At 37.4% G+C, this 9,434-nt stretch overlaps 1 long non-coding RNA gene across 2 annotated transcripts; it reads right to left on the reverse strand.

Moving 5' to 3' along the window:
* Positions 1-3,609: 3,609 nt before the first annotated feature.
* LOC149023034 (uncharacterized) lies at positions 3,610-5,078 on the reverse strand. 2 transcript variants are annotated; one of them, XR_016172048.1, is made up of 3 exons: positions 4,892-5,078; positions 4,045-4,722; positions 3,610-3,907 (listed from the first exon to the last, which is right to left on the reverse strand). It is a non-coding gene; the product is annotated as an uncharacterized LOC149023034 (long non-coding RNA). The 2 variants fall into 2 exon arrangements; XR_016172049.1 differs by having other exon boundaries at positions 4,016-4,722.
* Between the last annotated feature and the right edge of the window lie 4,356 nt (positions 5,079-9,434).

Genomic DNA, 9,434 nt, shown 5'->3' on the forward strand with positions numbered 1-9,434 from the left:
CCTCCCTCTATGTTTTTTAATTTTTTCCTCTAAAATTAATAGGGACGAAAAATTTGACCCCTCATGAAGTCCTTTTGCAATTCAAACTTCAAGTCTTGCTGTTCTCTCTCTCTCTCTCTCTCTCTCTCTCTCTCTCTCTCTCTCTCTCTCTCTCTTGGCGGGGGTGGGGGTGGTGGGGGAGATGGTCAAGAGAATACTTATATTAAGCTCTCTAGAATGATACTAGAAGTTAAAAAAACTAGAGTTTAAAGGAAATGAGGGTAGGGACTGCCACCAAACACTACACAAAAATAGTTAAAACGATATACAAAACCAATTAAATAGGTAAGAACAAAGGGTAAATTTTCCCTTTCAAGTTAACAAGGGAGAATGAGAGGTACCAAGTTCACTATTTTGGGAAAAAAAATTTTTTAAAGGAAGAGAAAATTTATAAAGGGCAGGGGGAGGGAAAAAAATTCCCTTACAATTTTATAAATCATTGACTTAAGCAAATTTTTTTTTTTTTGGGGGGGCCCCCCCCCCGCCCCACCCACGCCCCCCGGTTGGCCCCCCCACCTGAATCTAGGAAACTACATAGCATCCCATTTCAAATTCCTTTGCATATGCCCAGGCTACTCTCCAATAGGAACCGAAGTCTGATCCTTTGCCATTGACTTAGCAAGGTAATTTGCTATTGGATTTGCCTCAGGTGAGTTGTTCCAATATGACGGGGACAGATATGAAAACAGTGAGTACTCTTATATTTTATTACCTCCAAGTAGCTCAACAGGCCACGCCATTTTAATTTCAAGCACAAATGAAGGGATTCAATGATACAGTGTGGCCAACACTAACACCCACTAAATCTGTCTCAACCCACAGCCTCCTTACTCCAAGTGAATGAGCTGCCGCTATGGCATTTATAAAACACAAAAACATTTCCTTTAGGCTCGATTTTACTCCATATAAAGGATCGACATCAACACCCATGCCCTTAAGTCCCGAATCAATCCCCCCACAATTGCATGACCTGGATTTCCCAATGTATATCCATTTAAATTTAGCTTACACCATCATTCTGATGGTTATTGCCACACTACCTTCCTGGACTTGTAAGGCAGCACCTTGATGCGAAGTGCTGACCATTTTGCTATTTCCAACTTGTTGGTGCAAGAAATATGATATTGGCTTCAAGGTTCGCTCCCGATCCAGCTCCAACTCCTGAGACCAAAACAAGGTGAAAGTGGGCCGCCTCTGAGGATGGGAAGCCACCTCGGACGATCTAGTTAGCTCAAGCCAACAAATAAGGGACTCCACTGAGGAGTCAAGACCCCATGAGATGATGAAGTCATCCCCTTGAAGGGTTAGAAAGCTGAAGATAATGAAGGCTGGAGTGTCTAGAGCTTACCTTGCTTCTTGCCTCTCTTCCCCCTTATAAACCGGATCTTTACCTCTTACGGCGACTTCCTGGCTGTAGAGCAAGACACAGGTCCCTTCAGCTGCCCCTACCCTTTGGTGCGTAAGGGCCGACAGACATCCTGTAGACTTTGGGCTCGAGGAGATCCAAGGCCATGTCAGGTGTTGATCTTATTCGGATATTTTGGCTGAACACGTGGGCCACCTGCTACCAAGATTTCCTGGCGAGGATAAATGGATCTGACGCCCCCGGCCGCCCTGGCACCAAGATTTCCTGGCGAGGATAAATGGATCTGACGCCCCCGGCCGCCCAGGACCGGGCCAGAAATATCTGCGACTATAACACAACTCATAATTCCCCAACCCTCCCTCCACACTATAGGTCTCAAATTGCAGCTCTAACAAGATCATTTTGAATGATCCACTACACACCACAAGCCATATTTTCACACCTCCTTGTGATGTGTTCCAATCAAGTAAAGTAGGTATCAAAATGAAGCCTTTCATCCACATTAATCATTGACTTATTTACTTTCAAATTGTAGAAAAAACCTTGTTCGTGAACCTCCATGAGTCCCACAGGGACTCCACCACAAAAAATATGGTGTTTCATGCTTGCACCAACATTTGAAGATAGATTATCACTTCTTTCGATGAAGTGACTAATAAATGACAACTTAAGGTTCATTTCTTATTCACAAAGGATCAACTAGCTAGTATTTTCAGCAAACCGCTTTCATCTCAATGGTTCAATCTCTTATTGGGCAATCTCAATGTCTCCTCTCTGCCGTTGAGATTAACGGGGCATGTTGGTGAACCTCTATGAGTCCCACAAGGGCGCTACCACAGCAAATCATAGAGGCTAAGTTTGAAGAGTTTTATCCCAAGTGAATCCCCTCAAGTTATTTCAATCAAACGTGGAGATCTCCATTCAAATTTGAAGCTACAACACATGTCAAATACCTTAGTAGTTGGACTCTCTCAATGATCCTCACTCTTATCTAAGGGCTTGTTTGGTTACATGAGTCTGGATATTTCAAATATCTAGAGATTTCAAATCTATGGAGTCATGATTTATAAAATTAAATGTTTGGTTTTGGAATGGAATCTCTGGATTCATCCAAAAAAAAAAAATTTATTGACGTGATTTTTGTGAATGTGCAAATATATAGCTTTTTTGAAATCTCTGGATTTCACCCCTTACCCATAAATCTACAGATTCACGTTTTTAGTCTAAAAAGGTGAATCTCTAGATTTCATGAATCTAGAGATTTTTACAACCAAACGGGTATAATTCTCAGATTCATGAATCCAGAGATTTGAAATCTGTGGATTCATGTAACCAAACAGGCCCTAAGATAATTTTGAATTCAAGAGTTTTAAGTAGGAAACTCTTTATGAATATTTTATGTAAGTCATGTACAACCATTCTAAATAATGTACAAAACACTGCAATTGTCGCCATCGTGGACATAGGTTGAATCACACAACCAAACCATGTCAAAACCTTAGTCTTTTTCTCTATTTTCCTTCTCCTTTCTCACATAAATATTGACTTTATCAAGCCTTCTATACCAAATATTACAGATAGGACCTTCCACTTATCAACATTTACAATATGGAAGTTAAGAGTTCTAAGACATATATAAGAATATAAGATTACTAAACCACTTGCTCATAGAATGAGCCCATAACAAAATTCTACATGCACAATAAAAACCCTCAAGACAAAACTCATTCTTTTCTTTGACAATAAGTTAGGGAAACCATTTTCAATCATTTGGATATTATGTCAAGTGAACGATGCTTTCATTCAAAGAAGTGTCAGTAGAGTGTCAGGACACCAACCTACGTTTGCTCAAACTTCTATCATTGATGAACCAAAGATTGTGTTTTCACTTTCACAATTAAAGGCCCTTTCAAATGCAAGAGTTAAAGTGATGCCCTGACGTAGTTATCATGTGATATGAATGTTTGACTCAAACTCTAATCATGACTGTTATTTTAAGATCAAATTTAGAGACACAATATGCTCAAAGGTTTATATTCCATGCAAAGAAATTACAAAATATCAATATTCAATTAAAAAGGGGGGGAGGATTCAGAATGCCAAACCTTGTTTGATATAGATACAATATATTCAAACCCCCCACCCCCACCCCCCACCCACCCCACCCCCCAAAAAAAAGAAAAGAAACAAAAAACAAAAAACAAATGAACAAATGGAAGATTTGAAGAGCCAAAGCACAAGAAGCTGGGAGTAATGCTGGGATGACCCAGAATGTAAGGCTAAGGCTGTTGTTCCAGTGCTACCAAATATCATTATGTGTATGTGTAGGTTTGCTTATTACAGGAGGAGTAGGAATAGTGCCAAAAAGATATGGAGGCTGAGTGAGTTGTGTCCCAACAGTTGGAGTAGTAGTGCCCTTCTCGAATATTGGTGGTTGTGTTATGTGAGGAACCCAATCAGAACCTCCACAAGTAGCACACTTCAAACCAATTCTGACTGATCCTGTAAAATGAAAAAAATTAAAGAAGTTGGTAATTTACAGAAAACATTCAGTAGCCAACCACATAAGATAAAAACATTTTCTCAAGTCACATTAATGAATTGAGAAACCTTCAAGCAGGAGGATTGAATGAACGAACCAGGTGATGGTTTTGCTCCAAATATGTTCTTCGGCTCATGAAATGGGTTTTCAAGTGGATGGAAGCCAAAAACAGGCTTATGACCAATCATAAAATTTCCTGCAAAAGCTAAAAGATATTCCCCTCTTGTTACCAAATAATGAAAGGTTACTTGAATAACCCATAAGATTAGAAATTGTTGGAAATTATTTTCAGATTCTGTAGTCTTAAAGGGAAGCTGGTTTTAATAGTATCACTTCCGAAACTCAACATAAATCAAGAATTTACGCAATTTCTCAAGAGAGCCTCGATGAAGGAGAGACTTCACACTCATGTTTGATGCTTGATACGTAGAAGGTAATGAACTCTACAATTTATAGCCAAAGAAGAGAAGTAGTTAAAGAGGAGGAAGTATTATAAACTGAAGAGATTAAAAGAAATAAAAACTTCATAGAAGTGGCTCAATAAAATGAACGAATTAAATGACAAATTAAAGTAATTAAAATTGATCAAACAAATAAATCAAACCTATTTTGAATCTTAAATAGTTTTATTTCTCGTTTAAAACTAAGTGAAACATATAAAAGCTTCCCAGCGAACTAAAAGAATGATTTATGCACAGTTCTTTGTGTGTAACTGTATGCCCACCAGATAATGAAGACGACCTGAAAGGCTTCTTATTTCTTGACTTCCGCAAGTCTGCAAAATCACAAGTAGCTGTAAATTAAAAGACAAGTTTCATGGGCCATGATCTGAAGAAGCAGAAATCAAAGATCCAAAAGCACTAGCTTTATCTACTACATACTTAATTTCCATGCCTAAGAAGCTTGAGAATTTAAATAGGAGAAATGGGTTCTGGATAACTTACTCATTTTCCAATAGCTTGAATCGAAAATCCTTAATCGTGGTTCTTTCTTTCTCTGATTTCTTTCTTTCTTTTTCATTTCACACACTGGGATGTTGATTATTCCAGCCAGCAGGAATCACAGTGAAGCAACCGGCATTGATGAAGTTAATCAAAGAAAGCTTAATATATAGTTCGTTCGGCCATTGCAATTAGCTTAAAAACACAGCTACATATTAAATACGAACTGCCTGGATATATATATACAAAGCTCAGTAGTCAATGGAAACTTAGCTAGATTACGCGTTTGTTGACTTGTCTAACGCGTATTACACACCTATTCTATCGTTTTTAATGAATATATTTTATTATCTGTTATTTTCTGGTTAATACCGAAAGGGTGAATTTGTGTTTTCTAAATTTTTCTTTAATATGACAATTCTTTAATCTCAATATAATTCCATAGTTTTTTATTTTATTTTATTTTATTTTATTATTTTTTTTTTTTTGGATTAAGAACTTCTAATGCACTGGGATGGGAATGAGAATTTTAATGCTGCCTAATGGATGAGAACCCAAGACCTCCCTGTGGGAGATTGGGCCTTTAACCGCTTTACTAACCCATAGGTTTATCAACCATACAAAGACATGTTTACAACACACCACAATGTAGTTGGGTCTATCAATGTACCACCACTTTCAAATCAAAGCACTCCAATATATGCAATACAAAAATAAACTAAAAGCACAAGACACCAAATTTACGTGGTTCAGCCAAGTTACTTACATCCACGGAGTAATGCCTTAAAGAGAGCTTCGTATTTACTCAATACTTTTCAACTATAATCTTAATCAATATAATAATTAGAGAGCACCCACTTAATACATTTAGTATATGGAGCAGCCACTCCAGTATGAACTCTTGCACTCACAAGAGTATAAGGTTACAATCTCAAAAAACTCAAACTTAACAATCAACTACTTAAAAGATGAAACTTTTCAAATGAGGGAGATTATAATAGATAACTCACCTTCGTTCTTTAACATTTTCATCAAAATTAATATCCAACCTTGTTCTATAAAATCTTGCTTTTTTTGACTTCTCCTCCTTTATTTTCTTGGTATCCACAAGCCAAAACCCCCCCCCCCCCCCCCCCCCCCCAAAAAAATTTGCTATTGTTTCGCTCAAAATAGAACTTTGGAAGAGTTTGTATATAAATGTTCAGGGACCGTTGGATTAATCTTTTTATATAAGTCCCAAAAGGAATCTAATCATAAAGCTGTTGAATCTTCGCATTAAAAATGAGGGTAATTGTTTTAAGTTATATATTATTTCAAATAGAATTTTTTTTTTTTTATTCTATCTTAAACATGCAATTCACTAGCTCATTTTAATCATTATACTTCACAGCCTACCATATATGCATACTCCTAACAAACCAAACACATTGTGATGAATATTTTCTATTTGGACACTTAAAATCCAAGCGCATTAATCTCGGTTCTTAAAATCGGATCTTTATCCTTGTGTTTTTTTTTTTTGGTACAAAGGGGCTTTTTTTTTTTTGGTACTAGTGCTTTTTTTTAATACTAGAAATGTAATGCCGTCCGCAAGGATCGAACCCAAGACCTCTCGACTGAGAAGTATGGGTTTTTACCACTGAACCAACCCTGCATTGGCTACAAAGGGGCTTATTGTCTTTCCTGTCTTTCTAATAACCATTAGATTCGCACTATTCAATCTTTCAAAAATACACATTCCTCCCCGAGACTTAAACCTTCTTTCAAAAAGACCCCCAAAGTCTTCAAAAATAATATTTAACCCCTTGAATACAGATAGCACCACAGAGAGCATTTTTCCTTTGATGTCCACACTGCCCAGATTTGTTTTCATATCATGCACTCTCATGAGAAATGTCATAACTTCTTCATTTCATATCAGAATCACAATCCGAAAAGTGCATCTGAAAGAAAATTTCATGAACTACATTTTTCAGGTGAAGTCGAACCCAAAAACAATTTCTTGACTACCCAAAAATTCATTAAAAGTGACCCTTGTGCAGTGACATATGAAATTCACCATCTTAAGGAATCTTCGCTTCACCTAGAACTCTTAAGTCTTCTCATAAGCACTCAAAACCATTGTAATAGGTTGATCACCCTCAAAAATATAGTGAATGCCCAAAATTTTCTATGGGACCTTCATTTTAGTACAAGCCACGGATTTTTAGAACACACTACATTTTGGTTGCCAACAATGACAATACATGCAATCTCAGCCAACTTATCAACATTACCAAAACATATGTTTGATGATAGTATCCTTCTCTTATTGGATTATTGGTGTCATGGAGAATGTCATGCCTCAAGATAATATTCTTTCTTCTTTTTAGGTTGTATATTCTTTCAATTTTTTCTTTTGAGATTTTTTTTTTTTTGGTAATATTTCGTTTGCAATTCATGATGCCTGTAAGTGTAGGTGTTTAGGCGTTCAAGTGAGGGGCATTTTAGTCTTTTAAGGTGTTATGTATTCATATGTCTTATGTATTTGTTGTAAGGGTATTTCATTCATTCTATAGTTTGTAAATAAGCATTATGTTTAGGTTTAGGGTTTATGCAATCAGTCCATTTTCTCTCTTTCGTTTTTGGGGGCTACAGTGGTTTTCTGCTAGCACTCATGTTCAATGGTGGTTTTTTTTTCGGTTCTAGCTTGGATGGAGCGTGGATCTTCAAATCTTCATCAAGCTTGCTGAGGTCATTCCTCTATAGGGTATTTGTCACATCCCACTCGCCGGTCTTGGTTACCCGTCCGACAACCCATGGGAGGGAACCATCAAAGGATTCACGGTCTTACCATCAATAATAATAAATGCAAGTAATAGATAACATGAGCAAGAATAAATGCAATAATGAATAAAAAGATTACAAGAGTCCAAATACTCCAATAAAATAATAAAGGAAATAATCAATGATAAAAAAGAATAATGAGTTCAGCGGAAGCTATTCAAAAAGACTAAATAAGTTTCTTTCCTGTTTCTTTTTCTTTAACTAAAAATTGGTTTTCTAATTTAGCAAAAAAGGGGTTCTAGCACTAGTTCTTCTCCATACGATCAGCAAAATGTCTGGGAACCTGTCTCCTCCGTCCATCAATGAGTATTATAAGCGCACTCTCATGCACTCGCAGGAGCTCCCACACAAGTTATCTACATCTCCCACTGACGGTGCCACATCTTCTTCATATAAGAAGGGTTTTTCATATAGATCCCTTCCAACCTCCAACGTTGGGCCACCATCTGTGCAATTTATATAATACATACAAGAAAATGAATGAGTTCTGACGAACTCAATAAAGATAACATAATTCTCATCCATATGTCAATACCATCAACAATGCATATATGATACGTATGATGTCCAAAAGTATGAATGCTACTAAGATCTAACCGTGCAAGTCTCTAATAGTTGACATGCTTTAAGATATACACCAGCCCTCCTCTAGGTAGGTCTAATCACTTTGATCCCTCACGGACTGGATACCTCTGTTGAGATCCTGGGTAAAGGAGTAAGTCCACACTTGGCTCATAAACCATGGCTGGGGTTTAAGTCAACAATCTTTTACCACGACCATTGGCATGAGTACTAGTGCATGTCGGAGTTTCTAATCTAATGCAAGTCATAATGGTAACACACTACATGAAGTCCGGATACTTCCCCATGGCACCAACCAACTCGTGCGGTTCCGTATCCTTCCCAACTTAGGAATGAGAACCCTCACGAACTGGCTACCGCTATTGGACTCCACTCCCTAACCCTATGGTCATCTACATATTGTTGGGGTAGAATGCTCTTATGACTCCTCACGACACCCGATCCGCTCCTTGGACGTCTATAAGCCCAACCCTAACATATGCAACCCTACCATTGCATGAACAACAGTGGATCACTGAATCTCCGCATGGACTGGTTACCGCTGTAGGATGAATCAGAGTCACGTCACCATCGTCACGGGTCATCCGGCTTCAATTCCCCTAACCAAAGGGTAGTAGTATGTGGAGTACCTAGCCATGCAACTCTAAATTCTCCCTAGGTATGTCATCCAGTAATTATGATAGTGCTGGAGGCATCAGTGAGCATGTGTCCCATACCATAGCCCTCTGATATCTCAAACCAAGATACCCCAATGGAATACCCTTTCCATCAAAACCACAATACACCAATCATCATCATACCACAATCATAATTGATAAAGTACATATAAGAACATTACAAACAAGTATACAATAAGATCAACATGCTTATTACAGCTACAACAAGATATATAATTAAAGAATAGTAAAGAAAGACACTGATCTAGCATGTTCAAGTCTTTGCATAAAGACAAGAATGTATATCCTTTCCTGAATTACGTAAAAGCTCTTTAAAATGAAATGCAAAAACAATTAATTAGTATACTTTTAGTAGAAATAGAGAACACTTATAAACAAGGTTATAAGATTATAAAAGTCAAATGAGTCAAATCGGATAAAAGCCAAAAGCCACATACTCACTGTAACTCAGCCGGTCACTT

This window comes from Hakea prostrata, chromosome 3 (genome assembly GCF_041222555.1).
Source record: "Hakea prostrata isolate BN-2017 chromosome 3, UWA_Hpros_2, whole genome shotgun sequence".
NCBI classification, from domain to species: domain Eukaryota; kingdom Viridiplantae; phylum Streptophyta; class Magnoliopsida; order Proteales; family Proteaceae; genus Hakea; species Hakea prostrata.